The sequence below is a fragment of the Gopherus evgoodei genome, chromosome 13 (assembly GCF_007399415.2).
Source record: "Gopherus evgoodei ecotype Sinaloan lineage chromosome 13, rGopEvg1_v1.p, whole genome shotgun sequence".
Classification (NCBI taxonomy): domain Eukaryota; kingdom Metazoa; phylum Chordata; order Testudines; family Testudinidae; genus Gopherus; species Gopherus evgoodei.
The window spans coordinates 3,568,907-3,588,494 of record NC_044334.1 but is presented as its reverse complement, the minus strand read 5'-3'; the positions used below and the strand labels follow the sequence as shown (position 1 = coordinate 3,588,494).

Sequence of the window (19,588 nt, the reverse complement as noted above, 5' to 3'; positions counted from 1 at the left end):
GCTGCACTGGAATGTGGGCTGAGACCCATGGGACTCCTTTGGCAGGCGGGGACCTCCAGGAAGCTTGCCCCTACCTCCAGCAGAGTGGTCGCAAGGTGACTGTCTAGGCACCGTATATACCTGCACTTCGGGAATCTCCACTAACAGCCAAGCTGGGCCAGAGCAGGGTTCCCAGGGGTTGGGATCTCTGCACTCTCCTGAGCTGTCCACTCCTGTACAGCCAAGACAGGCAGAGAACGGCAGCACAGCTTAATAAGGGGAACTTTGCACTTGTTTGGGGTTTTAGGCAAAGTGTAAATGGAACATACTGAGCTGCTGGGCAATGCAGCCTAGAGCTCCGAGCCCTCTCCCATGTGCCATACCCCGGCACAGCCGTGCGCAGGGGCCAGAGCTGCATCTCTTCGCTGCTAATCATATGCTCCATTAGATGATATTGCAGTTTAATTGGAAGCAGCAGTTATCAGGCGTGTTCAGGGAAGGGGAAGGGAGAGGGTCTAGCACAGAAGCAGGGCAAATTTGCTCTGACAGAGCTCCTGTCAGGAAGGGAGGGGATCAGTGTCAGAGGGAATCACCGCAGCTTGTCTGCACATCGCAGTTACACAAGTTGTCATCCCTTGAGCTGAAAGACTTGGGCATCCAGGCCATGGTGAAGGACATCACGAAGTGCTGGTGTGGCCCACCCGACCCCAGCCTCTGCAGCCCTCGGCCTATTGCTCCAACAAGGGGCTGTGATGAAGTTTTCATTGTGCCCTGCTAATCGGCTCTGTCGGCCCTGCCCAGGTCCAGAGCTGAGTCACTGGTGAGCAATATCCGGCAAGGAGCAAGTGCTTTGGAGGAGAAACTGGGAATGAAACTCGTGTCAGCCAGTCCCAGGAAGGGTTGCTGAAGAAACACACCAAGGGTATTGGGTTTGGGCTGGTTTGTTTTTTTAAATGCACTTTTCTTAGCTGCCGTGTGAGGCAGAATTCGAACGCCGTGTTCCCGGAGGTCGCGGATCAGACGTAATGACTCTTGAAGTCTGAATTTGTTTGCCTCAGGCATTATGCCGAAAATTAATATGCGCAGTGGCGGGATCGTGTTATCCAAGGAGGATGTCATTTCAGGAGCAGTTTGAGTGAGGGGTACATAAACCAAAGCTGAGCATAGCTGACACGGAAGCGGCACGGGAGACAATGCTCTTATCAGAGACAAGACACCGACAACCGGGCTTTATACATTTTTAATAAATCATATTAAATCCTTTACTGTCAGGAGAATGAAATCAGGTGCCTCCCCCGGAAGACAGGCGTGTTTGTGCATATACCCATTGCACCCTGCAGTTCCCACGGGAACAAAACAGTCCACGGCTTTCGCTCGGGACCAGGACTCACAGCGAGATGTAGAACCGTTTGGGCCGGAGGTCCTGCTCCAGTTGGGTGTTTGGCCAGGGGCTCTGAGCTGGGTCAGGGCATCGGGCCCACACTGGAGAGGAAGGAACAAAATCAGAGGCCTGGTTTGGAGACAGGGTTTTGTCTGCAGCCTTGTGGAAGCTTCACAGCCACATTGACTTGTATCATGTAACCTGACGATCGTTTACGTTAGTGCCTTTCAGGTGGCAAACTGGTGGCTGCTTGTCAGTCATGCTGTGGGACCATTGGCTAAGTCACGTGGTACGTTTCTGTCTCTGATTGGATATCGAAACAGGAATCTCCTTTTCCTGATGGCGAATTATCCATGACCATCCAGAACAGTGACGGTGAGAGAACAAGAAGGGCCAGTGCTGACCTCCTTGTGCAGAGCTGTTACAGGCCGTTCCACCAGCCTTTGGCAGCTTGCAACCATTGCAAATAAAATCTCACTGCTCCAATATTCTCCAATGAGCCTTGGATCCAGCCAAGCTCCTGCTTGACTCAGAGAGGAATGATGTCCCAGTGTTTGGGCGCTGGTCTGGCACTTGGGAGAGCTGTGTCTGCTCCCCTGATCTGTCACACACTCCCTGTATGGCCCTAGCCATGTCACGTAGGCTGCCTGTGCCTGAGGTAGTAACCCAGCCCTTCCTGACAAGAGTGGTGTGTGGCGAAATACCTGAAAAACTGGGAGGTGCTCAGACTCCATAGTGATGGAGGGCCTTATATGTGCCTAAAATAGATAGATCCAGTCAAGCACACTTAAACTTGTGCTTAAGTGGCTTTGCTGCATTAGGGTGTGTCATAAACAGATAGCTAAGGGTTAATGTCTCTTTCACCTGGAAAGGAGTGACCTGAAACACCTGACCAGAGGACCAATCAGGAAACAAGACTTTTTCAAATCTGGGTGGAGGGAAGTTTGTGTGTGAGTTCTTTGTGCTTGTCTTGTGCCTGTCTCTCTCTCGGCTATGAGAGGATTTCTGTCTCCTGCGTTCTAATCTTCTGTTTCCCAGTTGTAAGTACAGAAAGGACAGTGGTTTATATGTTTTTTTTTGTATTTACATGTGTGTAGTTGCTGGAGTGTTTTGAATTGTATTCTTTTTGAATAAGGCTGTTTATTCATATTTCTTTTAAGCAATTGACCCTGTATTTGTCACCTTAATACAGAGAGACCATTTTTATGTATTTTTTCTTTCTTTTTATATAAAGCTTTCTTTTAAGATCTGTTGGAGTTTTTCTTTGGTGGGGAACTCCAGGGAATTGAGTCTGTAGCTCACCAGGGAATTGGTGGGAGGAAGAAGTCAGGGGGAAATCTGTGTGTGTTAGATTTACTAGCCTGACTTTGCATTCCCTCTGGGTGAAGAGGGAAGTACTTCTGTTTCCAGGACTGGAAACAGGGAGGGTGGCGTCCCTCTGTTTAGATTGACGGAGCTTGCTTCTGTGTATCTCTCCAGGAACCCAGGGAGGGAACACCTGGAAGGGAGAAGGGAAGGGAAATGGTTTATTCCCCTTTGTTGTGAGACTCAAGGAATTTGGGTCTTGGGGTCCCCAGGGAAGGTTTTTTGGGGGACCAGAGTGCCCCAAAACACTCTAATTTTTTGGGTGGTGGCAGCTTTACCAGGTCCAAGCTGGTAACTAAGCTTGGAGGTTTTCATGCTAACCCCCATATTTTGGACGCTAAGGTCCAAATCTGGGAATAGGTTATGACAGAGTGTAAGGGCCAGGACCAAAGCCCAGTCAGGTCAGTGGAAAGATTCCCACTGGGTAAGGCCTCCAGTGAACCAGAGGAGTGGCGGAGTCTGGCTCAGTGAAGCCGTTATGCTTTGTTCCCCAGGATATTTACAAAGACCTTTAAAAAATTACCATCTATATTACCTTCTCTCTATGCCTTGCATGCCACGGCTGGGCAGCTCAGCACTGGGACAGGGCTGGCTTTAGGAGATTAAGAAGACAGAAAAAGAAAAGCTCTTCATATGTTCGGTGTTAGGGACGCCCTTGCACCAAAAATATCATAAAGCCTGGAAATAGAGGTCGTATTTCCTACGTTTATTTTCCAGAGGAGAATACAAGGCTGTTAGAGTCTGTAATGACCTGTTGACTCGGGAATAGATCACATTGATTTGGTGCAGCTGCTTTGCTGTTTATTTTATTTAATATAGTAGACAATTGCCAGTTTCAGAGGTGTGGCTGAAACTCTGAGGACCGTCCTGGGCCCAGGAAGGTGCTATGTGGCCCACCCAGCACATGCAAAGGGCCTTCTCTCTCCTTACTCCTTCAATCACACCGGCACTGTGTCCTTCTCCAGAGCGTCCCATCTGTCAGCTGTCACAGACCCCCGAGATGGGTAAGCCTGGAAGCCCCGTTCTACCAAGAAGAGAGATTTGCCCGAGGTCATGCAGAAAGGCTATGGTGGAGCAGCAAACAGAACCAGGTGTCCTGCCCCTTGGTCTGTGGCTTAGCCACAGAAACATCCTTTGCCCCGTCTTTGTCCAAACTCATTTAATTTTTTTTTAATTAAAAAAACTGAGCAGAAAATGAAGCTCCTCACAGAAGAGGATGCCAACCCAGGGATCTGGCCCTGTCTTCTCCAGCTCCCATTGATCAGAGGTGCCTTGGGAGGTGAAGACATTGATCTGGGATTCAGGGTTCTGGGTTCGAGTCCCTGCTCTGGCACAGACTCCCTTTGTGATCTTAGGCCAGTCACTTACTCTCTGTGCCTCAGTTTCCCATCAATAACATGGAGATAATAATCCTCCCTGGTTGGTGTCTGTTTAGAGTGTAAACTCTCTGGGGCAGGAAGTGCCTTATACTACGTGTCTGTGCGGCTCCCAGTACACTGGGATCCCCATCTCAGCTGCAGCCTGGAGGTGCTGCTGAAATACAAATCAGTAATAATGGCTGGCTAGAAAAGGGGATGGAAATGTATTACAGCCCACGGGCAGAATACGAATCACAGTCTAGAATGACCCAGTCCATCATCCAGGGCTGGACCATTCTCCACTCTTGTGGGATTGTTCCCAGAGGCCTGCTCTCTAATGCTTTGGCCAGAGCAGTTTTAATGGTTCCCAACCATTCCCCTTGGAAGGCTAGTCCATCAAACTCTAGTGGGAGGTAGGCCCCTAAATTCCTTTGAGGATCTGGGCCAGGGAGATTAAGAGACTTGTTCAAGCTCCGCTAGGAAGTCTGTGGCAGAGCAGAGAATTGAACTCAGGGTTCAGCCCTAACCATTAGCTTCCTGAAGCTGAAGGAAGTGGATCCTGACTGTGTGGTCATCTGCACAGAAAGCAACAAGAACCACTTCTTTGAAATGTTCTGATTTCTGGTGGTTTCCTCCAGGCACCTTCTACTGAGCTTTTGCAGACTGAATACTGCTGAGTTTCACCACTCGTTCAAAATTCTCTGAAAGTCCAGGGTGCATGTGGGAGCGGAGCTGTCCCATCTCCAGGGGTTCTGTGGATTGTGTTAAACAGCTCTCTTGCTTTCAGCTCTCAAAGGCCAAAGTCCTCTGCCACCTCGGCAGCTGCACACATCCAGGGAGCATGTAATTAATGCTAGGGGCTGTGCACAGTCTTTAAAGAGGCAGCACAGGCAGAAAAAGTGGGCCTGAAACTTGCTGAAACAAGCAAATTACAACTATTTCCCTTTTCCAAATGTCAGCAAGTTTGGAGGGAAATAAGTTAAAGGTGAAAATCCCCCGGGACTCTCTCTCTCATTCACACTCCAATTCCGGGTCCCAGAGGCACCCAGCAACTCCCCAATCAGGTTCCTCTCTGCACAGAGACACCACCTGCTAATCTACACTGCCAGCACATGCTAGCCCCTGTTCTAGACAGACAGTTAAATTCAGTGTTGCCAAATTGTTTGGGGGAGAAAGAAATTAACTTCCTATCAACTGGAGGGAAAATAAAAAAAATCCGTGCACTGGACATTAGGAACCTTTTGCACTCATTTCAAATCCTGCAAACAGCGCGAGTCAGCAATAAATTCTGCTGCCCAGAGATGTGTAGGTGATGGGAACTAGCTCAAATCCTGCCTGAACCAAACCCTAGCTCTAACGCTAACCCTGACTCAGCTGACTTTGCAGTGAACTGCAGACCCAGAGTGTTTAGATCTGGAGATCGTTGAATGTCGCAACATTTTCTTCACTTTTAGTCCAAGTCCCTTTGTTCACAGTCCTTTTAGTGTCTGTTTCCGGAAGCGCTTGTGTTGGTGGGTTTGTTTAGCACAAACACTTAGAAGGGGGATTTTCAGCTCGCTTACCCCAATATTTGCAGCACGTGAATCTTAAATTTGCTTCACATGAGCATTTTCAAGAGAGACCTGATTACTCCAGGGAAATGATATTGTTAGGACACACAGGCCCAATCACAGCTAGGTAACAAGCTACTGAGAAAAGGAAATTCAAGACCGACTTCACAGATAGATTTGGAACTATGAACCTGAGAGAAATCTCAGCCTGTTTGCATGCACTCTGTGACCAGAACACTGAGGTGAAATTCACCCGAGAAAGGACACGATTCACTGGGTTGTATTTAGATGCATTTGATTGTCAGGTGTGTTCGGCTCAAAGCTGAATGCATGGTTGGGAATGACCACAAGTTGTTGCAATCTTGTTGACATGGGACGCTGGAGCGTCTGGCAAAAATGCACTGACCCAAACAGTGGGGGTTAAAATCAGCTCTGATTTGTTAGCGATCAAAAGAAACACAATGGGAAAAACCCCAACAAAAATCAAATGACAACCCATTGGCAGCATATCTGGTCTCCCAGCCAGGCCCTAGGTCCTTTCATTTCTTATAGGTCCTTCCACCAGACTGAACTCCTGAAAGGCTGGCTTTCCCAGCATGCTCCACTCTTAAAGGGCACTCACTTCTGTGCCTGTAGGGCATCCTAGTGAGAACAGAAAAATAATAGTTAATACGAGGTTCTTCTGGCTAGCATTTCTGAAAGAAAAGCAAAGGAGGAGTGTTTAAATATGTAATGATCAAGGGGGGTAATGAGGCTAGATCTAACTCTCCACCGTCCTGTCCCTGATGAAGATTTTCACCCTAAGTCAGGAGGGAAAAATGCCCATTTCTGGCTCACCATATCATCACCCTGATGGCTGGCTGGTGACCTCCGCAAAATGAGTTTGGTGGATCTCAGTCCATTTGCCACATCAGGACGTGCCCATGCCACAAAACCTGCCATCCGCCTCACTCTCACTTTTCCCCTTTGGTAGCCGTTTGAACAGAGAGGCAGAACCAGACTGTTCCTTGCAGTCTGCTCTCCCCTCTCTAGCCTAGCTTGGGCTGGGGTATTTCTTGGGGAGGGACTCTGGGGTGGAGGGGACAGTGTGGCTGAAACTTGCGCGGGTACTGCCCAGGCCATGCCAATTCCTGGGCTAAAATAGAGGAGTTCAGTCCACAGGCCACATACCCAAGACCTGCACTTTGGGTGTATGCAAAGAAAGGATGAAATGTTGCCATCGGCACCTGTCTTGCCCAGGGACTAACCTCTCCCAGCTGCCAACTCGGGGCTGCTGCTCATCTCCAGTCCTTAAGCCCTTTGGAGCTTTGTGTGCATTATTTGCCTCTCTGTGGCTACCACTGGCAGCATGGGAGACTGCAAGCCCAGTCTCTGCATCCTCAGTTCCTTGCACCCATTGTGTTTCCTTCCAGTGGAATACAATATTGCTCTGAGCACTCCTGGTACAGCAAGACCATATAATGGGCCTGTACAGGATATGAAATGTAGCCAAGTGAGATAAGACCAAATCATCTGTCATTCATCCTCATATCTCTGGTGGCATCAGAAGCTCCCGATGAACAGGCTTAGCAAATATATCACAGGGTTGTGTGCCCCCCACCCCCCATGCTCTCCTCTCCTCCTCTCGCAAGGATTTTGATCCAAGCTTTTTACAAATTAAAAAAGAAGAAACAGAAAGTGATACAATTCAGCTTCCGCATGGGCAAAGAACGGGCAAACAGCTGCAAGGAAGGGTGCGCAAAACACCTCCACAACCGGCTGCATAAATATCAGAGCTGAACAATGGGCCAGACCTACCCCTGGTGTAACGTCGTTAGAGCCAATGGGAATTTGTCGTAATAGAAGGAAGGGCCCAAATCTGTCCTTATGGATGTGCAACAAGGATCTGACATGCACTGAGAGAAGGGGGAGGCCTTAGGCTGAGAGATACCTCTTCCCATGCTTGTGTTATCTGCACCATCGTCCACACCATCTTCTCTGGAGCAAGGTGGACAGGGCTGCTGGAAGTGCAGGCCCGCCTGATGGCACAGAGAGAAGCGAGGATGAGTACTGGGATGCTGGAAACTAGGCCAGATAACTCTCAGTAGTATATTCTGCAGGGAGCAGCCAAGAGCTGTAGGGAAAGGGAATCAGATGATCAAGAGGTGGTGTCTGTCTTTAACTTCTGTGACTCTCGGAGGGAAATGTTACAGAATCGATGCTCAGCTGCAGCCTCTTCTGCACTGTAGCAATAGTTAAACTCGGCAGGATGGATGTGTATAGCCGGGAGAGTGAAGTTTGCATCGCTGTCATCTACACTCACACATCCTTGATGGACGAGCTGCCTCAGGCTTGGACGAGCAGCCAGATATTCAGATTCTTCTCCAATCTCTTTGGAGCAGCCAGGGGCTGAAATTCTCAGTGCTGCTTGGATTCAGCACGGCTGGAAATGGCCTCAAGAGAAACACCTCTCTAGGGGTGTCTCAATAATTCCTAGATGGTTTCAATCACAGATGAAAGCAGGACGTTCCAAGGGCATGAAAGTCAATGATAAATAAAAACATAGTAACAGAACTTTTTCATACGCCTAAAATATTCTGGTGCAGTGTGAATCTTGGGGGTCTATTACGGGAGTGGGTGGTTGAGGTTCTGTGGCCTGCAGGGAGCAGGAGATCAGACCAGATGATCACCATGGTCCCTTCTGGCCTTAAAGTCTGTGACTCTACAAAAGTTCAGGTCAGTTTTCATTTCATCCAGACTGGTTCCCCCATTTCTAACATGGGCATGACACGCACATGCTCAATCTCACACACACCCACACACACACAAAAACCACTGTCTTCCCCTAATCTCCATGCGCATGCTCAACACACATGCCATCTGTGAGCTGCTACAATATGCAAATAACGCATTGGACTTGTGTGAAAAGCCTGACTCATGCATCTCATTTGGCTGGCATAATATTTACTAGAAAACAACCGTGCAGCACTCGCTGCTGATTACATTGCTGAAATCTGGGATTTTCAGCTGTGTTTAGCCTGAAATATCTTTGAATTTGCAGCCTGGATTGTCTTGGTAGCACCATCCATATGCACAGAGAATGAGTGAGAGGTTCAGAAAGCCCCAAATGTTCAAATGGCCCCCACGGTATTTTTCCCTGGTTCTGTCTGATGTTTTGAAATGAGAGGTTGCTCTGAAGGACAAACTAAAAGAGAGAAGAGAAGAGACAATTGCTACCTGTCCAGCTTGGAGGCTTCTTGTTCCAACAGGTGCTGGTGACCTGCTCTGTACTATTTTCAGCAGAGATCAAAAATGGACTCCAGTTTCTGGCACATCTTGTATTGCGTTGAATTGCTAAGGGGAGGAAGTGTGGGCTGGCCGTCAGGAGACATGGGCTTTTGTTTTCTGCGCTCGGCCACTGACTTGCTGTGTGACTACGGGCAAGTCACTAAACCTCTGGTCTGCCTCTGCTGTATCTCACCCTCCTGTTGGTGGCTTTCCCTGCCCCATCATACTCACTGTGCTCACTCGCTGAATGCCAAATTCCACTCCTTTACCACTAAGAACAACTTCCTGGTGAGCTCACTCCCAGCGTGTGACTTTCATTACCATTGAGGTCAGGCCAGAATGGGTCCCCTTGTGCCAGACAAAAGCCTTTCTTATAAAGCCCTGTATTTCTGGAAAGGGAAACCTGGGATTATTTATGCTGGCTTCAAACGTACCCAGCGATAATATGGCTCTCTAATGTATGCCTGTAATGCGGGCTGCCTTTGCCCCGGGACTTGACTGAAACAGAGATTTGTTTCAGCTGAATAACTCTTCTGAATCTATAAATAAACGGGAAATATATCCAGAGTGCGAGTCCTGCCCTCTTGGATTGCTGAAGGGAACTAACCCCAATTCTGTCCTTAACCTGGCTGTCGGTCTTGACAGCCTCCACAGTCCTCCTCTCCCATGTGGCTGGACAGCCAGACATTGCTGCGGTATGGCAGCGGACAGCACATTGGGGAACGCTGCCAGTCACCAGCAGGGATGGAAAAGCCACTGCGCGTAAGATGCAGCATGGACCGCCTTGCTGAACTGCAAATCCTGGCCCCATTGCCACCAGCTGGAGATTGACAAGAGTGGAGAACTCTTTGCCTTGGACACATGCATGTATGTAGGCTTTTACCCACATCCAGCCGTCAGCGCCCCCGGGTCTTGCGCTAGGCTCCCCTTGCCAGGGCTCTGGAGGTCTGGGCCTCAGCCAGGGCCAGGAGCAGAGTGACTGAAATGTCCCAGAGAGGCTCTGTTCTCATGCACCTCTGCCCCTTCCAAAGCCTGGATGGGAACCTGCACTGGAATGCCAGGAGCTCAGGTCATCTGGGATGGCCTGTGCCTTCTGCCCACCCCAAGTTTTCGGCATTCTCACTAGTGCAGGACCGCCATGGGTGTGCTGTCTTCCTGCTGCTATTGCCACAGCAGCACTTAGCCGGAGACCTGGGGAAAGGCACAGGGAGAGGGGCAAAGGTGCCTTGTCATGTGACTGCAACGTGCTCTGAGCATCCACAGATAACTACAGAGCTGCCAGTGCTGCTACAGAAGACTCCTAGCGCCCAGAGGCCCCTGTCAGCACTGGGTACTGAATGACTTGGGACTTGTCTTCTCTAGATAATGCAGTTGTGTCAGCGATCAGTGTAGACAGGGAGTATCAGGGTTAACACTGTGTCAGCTGTCTGAGGGTAAGCCCTCTTGGCATCCTGGGCCTGCCCGGCTCATAGTGTTAAATTCAGCATGACTTGTCCTGTCTACACAGACTGCAAAGTCATGTTTAACAGCGTGTTACTTAGCATGACTCCTCCAAGTCATGTTCTATCACAACCCAATATTCTAGAGAACACACAGCCTGTGAGGTAGAAGCAGACCCTGCCCCAAGGGCTTACCATCTACTCCATGTATCAGTAGTAACTTGGACCCAGTGCTGGTGGCTGATATGGGGGAAAATGCTTTTCTCTCGGTGATTGTACTGACACATGGGGAGCAGGAGGTCTAGGTTCTGCCACCGACTCTCTGTGTGGCCATAGATGAGGTATCTCCTTGCACCATGCCTCAGTTCTCCCCATCTGTAAGGTTGCGGTAACGCTACTGGCCTCCAACACAGGGTGTGATGGGCTTGGCTAACTAGTCTGCGGCATGCTCTTAGATGAAGGGCAGAGGAGAAGCAGCATCTCTGCAGGGCCCTCGAGCTGGGGCCTTCTCCGGCTTTCAAGAGAATAATGGGCCAAGCCTGACTCCTTGTTCCAATTATGTAGATCTGCAATGACCTCAGCGGAGTTACTCAGGGTTTCTCTGGGGCAGGCAAGAGCTGATTCTGGCCCATCCTCTGGTAAGAACTTAGCAGCAGCAGCAGCTTGTCTCTGGTTCAGTGTCTCCGCGATGCAGCAGCATCAACTGCAGAAGGGTCCCCATGTCTCCTCCTTTCTTCACGCTCGGTCGCTACGGTCATCCTGTTTCCTCGGCTAGCATTCTGTTTGCTTTCGCAGCAGATGTTGGTGTCTCTCCTCTAATGAGCATTTTAACACTGGAATCTCTCTCACCCCCTCGACCGGAAAGCAAAACGCTTAACACATAGCAGCAACATCAAAGTCACATGCCAAAAAAACCCAAACCCCTTTGCCTTCTGTCAGCCGGCTGCTACTGCTGGAGATCTGCTTCTCACATGTCTGGTAGTATCAGCATTCTCTAGGGAGAGTGGGATTCTTGGAGAACTTGGGTCACGCTGATTGGACTGACGTGAAGGCATTTGACTTTTGGGTGCTCACCTACCAGCTTGGTGCAGTGTCCCCTGGAATATGCTTATTTTCACCTTGTGCCCTTTCTCCAGACAGTCCTGAGGATTCAGGAAATCTGACACCGGACAGGAGCTCTCCCTCCACTACTAGGAGATTCTTTTAACCAATTAAGTTGAAGGCCTCTCGGTTGTATCTCCACCTAGGCCCAACTCCAAAGAGCATCCATCTCCAGCATGTGGCTGGAAGCATGTTTCCTGCAGAAGCTGCCTTTGCAAGGAACTGGAAAGCTATATGCATGGAGATGTTTTACAGAGCTGGTGGGTTGGAGAAGGAGTTCCATTCTAGGCCCATCAGGTGAGTGACAAAACCCTCCCGCTCTCGCACAAGTCCCTGCTTGTAGCTCAGACAGGTTCCCCAGTCCAGCCCAGCACAGAGCCACAGCATCACAGTGGACATGGCTTTCCCCCCTTCGGATGAAAGGTCCCACGGAGGGCAAGGGGACAGCTGAGAAATGCAGCCTTCGTGTGCATATAAAAAGACATAAGCTGGGGCAGAGAAAGGATCTGGCCCATTAATAATAAGGAGAAGGGAAACTGGATGGCTCGACAGGCTGGGAATGGGATATGCAGGCTTCCATTTCCAGGTCAACAGGGTCAGTCAAGCCTGGGCCATCCCAGGAGTCTTTGGTGTCTATGTGATGAGCTGCTGGGTCTCAGCCCCAGTGCCGAGTTGGGCAAGCACCCACCACAATCAGCCCTTTGACTGGCAGAGAGGCCAAAGACTTTATGGGCCATGGAAACTGGATTCCCTGGGCCCTGCTCCAGTGGGGTTCCTATGCATCAGGACAGAACTCTGCAGGGAGCTTTAACCAGCAGGCCCTGTCACTATTGTGCAGAGCATAATGAGAGGGCGTCAGGCTCCAGGGCTATTCAAAGGGCACCCCCTGACGAGCACTACATAATGTAAGATGACAGATTTGCAATGGGACAGTGAGAGACTCCAGGCCCGATCCTGTGAGGCACTGAGCACCTGCAATTCCCATTGACTTCAAACCTTGCCACACGGGGCCTTCCAAACTATCCCGGTTTCCCCCAGGCTGGAAATGTGACAACAGGAGCTGTTCTCATGGTAGTTTACTAAAGCAAAGAGAGAAACTTTTTGAAGACCATCGATTGAACTTTCCCAGCCCTCTGGGATGGGCTGAGGGTATGGCAGGGTCTTACATTCTCAGGACACTTTGTCCTTCACTATGGCACACACAGAGGTGTCTGCAAAACTGCTCTGTTGTCTGGGAAACCCCCCAGGAAATGAGAGAGATCTCAAAAGGCTTTCCCCAGGGTCAGGGGTGCAACAAGGCAGGAGGGGGACCAGGCACCCCCTTTGGCCCCTGACTAGAAAATGGAGGAGCAGCCAGGGAAAATTTAAGCAACTGCCATTGCAACCTGGCTCATGAGGTCACAAGGCCATTCAAATATAGGGCAGCTGGGCAGGTAACCTGGGCCCTTCCTTAGCTAAATCCTGGTTGCACCCCTGCCTGGAGCTAGTGAAGCCTGCAATCCAGAGAATACTATAGCAAATCACACATGGCTGTTACAAATCAATCAGTAATGCTACTCCTGCAATTATCTAGAGGCCTCAACCAAGATCAGGCCCCCCACGTGCTGGGCACTGCATAGACGCCTAGTGAGCGACAGTTCCCGCACCTTTCCGTAGAAGAACCAAAAAGCTAACTAGACAAGACAGATAAGATGGGGAAAGGAAGGATTACTGTTGCTAGGGGGAACTGAGTCCCAAAGAGATGCAGTGACTCACCCAAGGACTCTGTGGCTGAGCTGGAATTGATCTGTAACCCAGTCTGGTGTTTTAGCCAAGGACTGTCACTCCAACGTCTCTTGGGCCCCACCAGTGAGGTGCTAAGCCCTCCACTGTCATTGACTTCTATGGGAACATAAAGTGCTCAGGGCCTGGCAGGAGAAGACCCTGCACTGTGCTGTGCCTTAGATCCCACAGCAGCATAATGGGGTATTTACCAGCTTCACAAGCCGATGCTGAGAGGTTGACTTAGTGCCTGGAGGCATTTGAGGCCCTCCAGCATGCAGAGCTGTAGCAGCACAAGGCATTATTAATAATAAATTGTCAGAGTAGAAGGTCTCTCTCCATTTCTTTTCTGAAAGGATCAGTTTCTCACTGTGCCTGGCCTGCAGGAATCAGCAGCCCGGCCTGTAGCTCCTCATCTGTGACTACCAAAGACAATATTAATTAAAGGGAAGGAGATGGCAGACTGTGAAGTGAAGGCACATTCTCTCCCAGCGTGTCCTTCAGGCTTTGTTTTGTGTCTATATTGCCAGTATGTGAGGATTTTGTACAGGGCAAGAAGCAGTGATCCCAAATATTGATGGTGGGACAAATCAATGCTATCTCCTTTTTCCATGCCTATGCGCACATTGATTTTTTTTTTTTGTTGTTACCTCTCTGTTTATGTAATGTCTGAACTTTGCACAACTGAACCATTTAATGTGCAGAAAAGAGCCCTGTTGCCATGAAAACGGACCTCCAAATGACAGCATGAATGCTGAGATATCCCTGTTTTATTGGACCGTACTGAATGTATTTTAACCTTGATAAGTCAATAACTTTTCGTACAAAAGGAGCCAAAGCAGATAGGCTTTCAGAGGCTTGAATGCATTTAAACTGGAGAGTAATGGCCTGGTTTTAATCCCCTGGAAATCTCTCTCATTCCAGGGCCAGTCATTTTCAGAGCTGACTGACATTTTGGTCAAAGAATTACAGCACACATTTGTCACAATGAGAGACGAAAATGCTCAGCAGTTTGGATTTCCTGTGCCAGTCAAAAATAATTACATTAAATTAAAGGAATGTTGGCATCTTACAGATTGCTGACCAGATTTTGTTCTCAGTTGAATCCAGTGTAACTACTTCCCCAGTGGAATCAAGATCAGAAGCTGACCACATGTGTTTAAAACCTTTGGGCTAGATTCCCAACTGATGAAAGGGGGTTTAGGCCAGCAGGGAATCTGGCCCATACATTATTTGTGCTAAAGCTGAAGGACTTTCGAAAATCTTTATCTTTCACCATTGATGGAACCTGCTTGCTTGTTTTTGCAATTTACTCAGCTTGAACATTGAAATTAAACTGGTCAGTTTCATTTAACATTTATAATCAATTGCACTTTGTGGGTCTCAGGATAATGTTGTGTGTAGGTTCCCAACATTGCTGGGAAATATTTATGTAAAAAATAGTTCATTCATTTTTCTTTTTTAATCATGGAATCATTTCTATCCTGTAAAAACATTTGTATTGCACATCTAAATTTTAGGTTGAAACTGCTTGACAGACTAATGCAGAGTTAAAATGTTCACCTGATTCAAAACAGACTTCTTCCCCAGTAAACACATTGTAATGCTTCCAAGTGCCAATAAGTGACTCCAGGTAGTTAAGACATTTCTGTGGAAAAATGGTTTCCTTTTTTTTTGTACTGAATATAAAAAGCTCTTTCTATTTGACTTATTAATAGCCTTGATTAAATTATCTTTGAACAATCTATTTCCTATTCACAAACGTATAATAGTTTTTTTTTCCTAATCTCTAGCCTAGACTACAACATAGAAAGGAGATAAATAAGCAAGTGCAGATTTATAAAGTTGCACAAGAACCTAGTGAATATGCTAGCAAAAAGAAAGAAAGAAAGAAATGAAACAAATGACTAGTATGAATAGCCGTGCTCAAAGATAATGTATTCAGTATAATGTATTTTCATAGGGAGGATAATATGTGTTATAATTACACAGAGGAATCACTCTCCTGAAAGCATATCTAGCTATTATTTTATTATAATTTCTCAACCTTAACATTCCCTGGATGGGAACTAGTAAAAGGGAATCTCCAGAGGTTTGGAGATTTGGTTCCTTATAAAAATATGCCCAAAATTTCAGTACCTAAACTATCCTAACTCCCTGAAGTCTACAAAGATGAACAGGGCTTCATGGAGAAAAAGGAGCTAGAAAGACTGAGAGGACAAGCCAAGGTATTTTGAAACGTCTGCTTCCTGTTCTGACCTATAACAAGAAAACTCAGAGTTCCAGTGAAAACAAAAAGTAATGGAAGAACTGAGAAAGTCACTGGAACTATTTAGCATCTCCATCAAGGTGCAGCATGAGTTTGGGTGACTTTCTGGGGGTGGGAAAGACTTTATATCTATGTTTGCCTGCACCTGCTTAGAATGCCTTGAATTTATAAGGGATGTGCTAAATCCTCCTTCTCTTATTGAACTCAATGACAGCTTGTCCACCGACTTCAATGAGCTTTTGGATCATCAGGCCCTAAATCAAGACTGGATGTTTTTCTCAATAATACACTCTAGCTGGGCTGCATGCAGGAATTACTGGCTGAAATTCTTTCACCCGTGTTATGCATGATAATTAGGGTCCCTTTTGGTCTTAAAATCCATGAAAACACTGGCCACTCAGAGGTGATTGTACAGCTTCACTGTGAAAATGTTGCTGCCAAACCTCATGGAGAAATGAGTTGGCCCATCATGAAATGATTAGCCCCACCAAGGCAGACAGCTGAGCCTGTCATTCATTTACTCCAGGATCTTTGTGCTAGGTCTTTCTTGCTTCTAATATCTGAATTGTCTGTAAGATGAGAGCAGAAGATTTACAGTCTTAGTTCAGACCTTATGTGTTTTACCAGCAAGATGTCAATGGCATGAAGTTGCATGGGGAAAAGTGTCAAGGAAGGACTCATGCAGATGAGACTATAACATCATCTCGGGAAAATGGCTGGCTCTGGGGCTTGGGGAATGGGTTATAGAGCCTTATATCTTTATGTAATCAGTCTTACTTCACTGTGAAGAACTATTTGAAATAATAATTACAGAGAAGGGTTATAAAGCATCTAAATGGTCATGCTGTGATGGGGAAAATCAGCATGACATCTGTACAGGAAACTCACGCCTCTCCAATCTACTAGAGTTCTTTGGAATGTTAGCAAAATAGTGGATAATGGCGATTCAGTAGATATAATTTATTCTGACTGTCAAAAGCTTATGAAGAAGTCCCTCATAGACTTAAGGACTGGAAGGGACCTCGAGAGGTCATGGCAGGACCAAATACTGTCCAGAGCATCCCTGATAGACATTTCTCTAACCTACTCTTAAATATCTCCAGAGATGGAGATTCCACAACCTCCCTAGGCAATTTATTCCAGTGTTTAACTACCTTGACAGTTAGGAACTTTTTCCTAATGTCCAACCTAAATCTCCCTTGCTGCAGTTTAAGCCCATTGCTTCTTGTTCTATCATTAGAGGCTAAGGTGAACAAGTTTTCTCCCTCCTCCTGATGACACCCTTTTAGATACCTGAAAACTGCTATCATGTCCCCTCTAAGTCACAAGAGTTTATTAAGGAAACTACCTCTCACCCCCTGACTATGTGTTGTCATAGATTAGAAACTGTTTAAAGCACAGAAAACAGAGTGTAGGAATAACTGGGCAATGGGAGACTAGAGCAGATGGATGCTGGTTGGAGGCGCTGCAGCCATCCCTGTGTTCCAGTTACAAAACCATATGCTAGAATAGTATAGCAGCTGGCCTGCAACCCCTTTGGACCTAAAGGATCTCCACAATGGGACCCCCAAGATTCCTGAAGGAGTTCTACAAGTGATGCCTCAGCATTCCCCAAACACTCCCCTCCCAGGTGATCCCCAGCGGGTCCCCCCTCAAGATCCCATGTCCCTTAGTGTCCCTCCCAGGAGCCTACCACCAGAGCCCTCCCACCGGACAACCTGCCCAGCAGTCCCAGCCCCAGTGCTGTCAATACAATGGGCCGGCCCTAAGGCAGGGGTCAGCCCCCCTGCAGACTACGACTCCCAGATTGCCCCGCGCCCCACGGGCAGAGCCCGGGAGGGTATGTGGGGGCGGCTATGGCGCGGTGCATGCCGGGGCCTGTAGTCCTGGAGGAGGCGGCCCGCGGCTCGGCGCCCTTTGAATTTTACCGCGAAAAGAACGCGTGGCAGCAGCCCCGCCCCCGCAGGACGCTACAGGGCGTCACCCTGGTAACGGGCCGGGGAGGGGGCGTGGCTCCGCCGCGTGCGGGTGCCGGGGCCGGCTCAGTCGCTCAGTGTCGCCGGAGCCGCGCAGGAGGGGAGAAGCGAGCGGGGCCGCCGGGCCGGGGAGGGGGCGCAGCCGGGCCCGGAGCCGCCCGAGCGAGCGGCGCGAAGGGAGCCGGGGCCGCTGCAGCCCGTGCGTGCGGGGCTCGCCCGGTGCGGGAAGGAGCCGCCGCCGGAGCAGGAGCTGGTGCAGCCCGGAGCCGCCTCTGCAGCGGGGAGCCGGGAGGCTCGGAGCAGCCCGGGCAGGAGGCGCTGCACGCAGGGCGTCCCCAGGAAGGGTGAGCGGGGCTGGAGCTGCCGCCACCCCTCCGGAGCGCCGGCTCTGCCTTGGCCGGCGGGGGCTGGAGCCGGCGGCGCATCCTCTCCACCCTCGGCCGCCTCGCGATGAAGGGCTAAAGGGGCGCGGAGGCGCCGGAACTGCCGCTGCCTCCTCCCCGCCGCTTGCAGCGGCTCAGCGGGTTTGCACCGAGGGCTGAAGGCTCCGGGCGGAGCGGGCTGCAGAGACGCGCGCCGGATCCTCGGGCGCTCCCGGGCTGCACACAAAGAAACCCCGTTCCTGCAGAGAGCGTGGGGACCCCCCGAGCGCAGCCGGGCCCGGAGCAGCTGCCGCCGCGGCCCCAGGATGTAACCACCCCCTGCTGCGGAGGCGACACGCGAGGGGGGGGACCCCGAGACACCGTCCGTGCACCCGCCGCAGCGACTCCCCGAGCGGTCCCCGGCTCTGCCCGGTGCGGGGTGGGGCGAGCTCTGCCCCCGGCTCCAGCGCAGCCCGGGATGGGCATTTCGTCCCCGGCGTGACACCCAGCGCCCGGCCGGGCCCCGGGCCAGGATTCGCCTCTTCCCCGGGCGGGATTTGGTTGCTGTTGTCAGGGATTTACCCCCGCGCCGCCGGTTCATGGCCGCGGGGCTCGCTCCGGCCTGCAGCGTCCCGGAGAGGCAGCCGCCCGGCGCGGCGCGGATGGTGAGTGGCGGGCCGAGCGGCGGGGTGGGTGTCTGCCGCGGCCGGGCTGATCCGCCCGGGATCTCGCTCCTCTGGCAGGCACCAGCAGCCCCGGGGCTCTCCGCGAGCAGACGCCGCGCAGGGCAGGAGGAGCCCGGCTGGGCTGGCTCGGCGTCGGGGGGAGCCGTGTGGCTGCTGTCGGGCCAGCGCTCGCTCGCCTCCATCGCCAGCCGGCCAGCGGGGAGAGCGGGCGGGGAAGGGGTCCCAGCCCCTCCCGGGCAAGGGGTCCCCGGCTCCGCTGCTCGAGACCTGCCCGGACAAGAAGGATCCCTGGCGGGCGGCGGCGGCGCAGAGCCCCGACTTATAGCGGGGCGGGGGGGTGACTTCTCTCCATCGCGTGTAGCCTCGGGGCGCCACCAGCCAAGGCCCCCCAACACCCCCACATGCACCAGCGCTGCTCCGGCTTCTCCCTGTCTGCAGTGGCCCGGTCAGGGAGTGCTAACTTGGAGAATAACTCCCCAGGGCAACGCTCTTCCCACACAGCTGTGAACTGCCCCAGGGTGTCACCCAGCCCGGGAGCCCTGACTGACTGCAGAGCCTGAAATGTAAGCCTGGAAACCCAACCAGGCGTCGGATCTAGGGCTGGGTGTGATGGATTCTTCTAAGTACCTGCCACTGGCTCAAAGCATGGGACTGGCTTGGATCTGGGGTGGAAGAACCCCCCCCCCCACACACACACACACACAGGGCACATGTGAATCCAGCCATGTCCTCTTTCTGTTAAATTCTTTTGTGTGGTTGAGCAGGCGAGCTCTGACACAGGTTGAGCCCCTCCTGTTGGGAACTGGACAATGATCTCTTGGTATTTTTAGCTCTGAAAGGGGCTTCTCAGCTTAATGAGGAGCAGTTGAAAGGTTAGTCCAGTGCTAATAAACCCCAATGACATATTAGGAGACACAGAGACAGCTCAGGCGGACCTGACAGATTTACCTGCTTAGATTCTTTCAAGGAGAGTTCTGGCATACTCAGGATTGCTTGCTTCATCAGCAAGCAGCAGTTATATATTTCTTTCCTCTTAATTTAATCTGCCAATTCAGTGGTGAAACCAGAACATATTTTTCCCTTTTTGTGTTGGC

The 19,588-nt window shown here is 50.3% G+C and overlaps 1 protein-coding gene across 3 annotated transcripts in view; it reads left to right on the top strand.

Moving 5' to 3' along the window:
• Positions 1–18,253: 18,253 nt before the first annotated feature.
• FAM222A (family with sequence similarity 222 member A) overlaps positions 18,254–19,588 on the top strand; it is a 116,888-nt gene continuing 115,553 nt past the window's right edge. For all 3 annotated transcript variants that reach the window (XM_030583218.1, XM_030583217.1, XM_030583216.1), the window contains exon 1: positions 18,254–18,473. The gene's annotated coding sequence lies outside the window, so the exon portion shown is untranslated. The remainder of the gene's footprint in view (positions 18,474–19,588) is intronic.